The sequence below is a fragment of the Lethenteron reissneri genome, chromosome 8 (assembly GCF_015708825.2).
Source record: "Lethenteron reissneri isolate LAM-NWPU_2019-01 chromosome 8, ASM1570882v1, whole genome shotgun sequence".
In the NCBI taxonomy this organism is placed as follows: domain Eukaryota; kingdom Metazoa; phylum Chordata; class Hyperoartia; order Petromyzontiformes; family Petromyzontidae; genus Lethenteron; species Lethenteron reissneri.
Window position 1 is genome coordinate 1026643 of NC_083786.1, and position 1117 is coordinate 1027759.

Sequence of the window (1117 nt, forward strand, 5' to 3'; positions counted from 1 at the left end):
TCGCTTCCCTCTCACGGACTGCAGTCTCTATCACGGTGTCTATGGGTCATCTTCTGTCTTGCACGTGCAGCCCTGGGGCCTGAGTACAGAATAACTTATGCAATAATAGAAATGGCTTAAGCTAAGACTTGTAAATTACAATTCCTTGAGGGAGTTAAGATAACTCGGGAAATAACTTTGAGGCGGTAAGGACCACTCGGTGTCCATTGTCAATGTAAAACAAAATTGAGTGATAATGTAACGTAATTTATATCAATATGTATAATATTTAATAACATTACCAAATATAAACGTTAATAAAACATACCTAATCCACAATTCAGCTGAATAGCATGGAGCGATAACGCCATACCAGCCATTTTGCATGGGTGACTTCATTTTGGACATGCTGCTTGAGTAACATGCCAGCCATGTTGCATGGGAGTTGCTTTCCTGACAGTTGGGCTTGGTGCAGTGTCAGTGAAGCATGGGTGAAAAAAAACCGATTTTTCCAGCGGCAGGCATCGGGTTTTTTCTTTAATACAATTAAACCCGATTTCGGGGAATTAAAACCTGGTTTAATGCATACGGAACTGATAGGCTTAGGCTGCTTCCTCGTCGGTGCTGCTATCGTACTCGGGGCTGTCGGGCACGGGGTAATCGTAGAATGCGGGCAGGTTGGTCTTGATGAACACGAGCTTATCCACAATAGTGGGCGCCAGTGAGTTCCTTAGCTTGGAATGGATGAAGCCCATTGTTGAGAAGTGCGGTTCTGCAATTAGAACCAATTAAACCGGATTTCTCCCAGTCTCAGATCGGGTTTAATATAAAAAGACAAACCCGATTGTAAAGACATCGTCCCTCGCAACTGCTGCCATGCCCACAGCGTTGCGATCTCTCATGCGCCCGTATTCACTTTATGTTTTACATTTTGTCTTGCTGTACGACATTAGATATTGCGACAATCGCTGCCTGCCGGACTTTACGATAATTTTCTGTACTCGGGCCCCTCGATTTAAAGCAAACGTGAAAGATTGAGGTGGCCTTGACCATGGGTGTTGCATACAATACAAGTATATAGCTTTACAATATAACACGTAGTAGGCTTTCATGACCAATATCCATAAAGGTTTTTTTG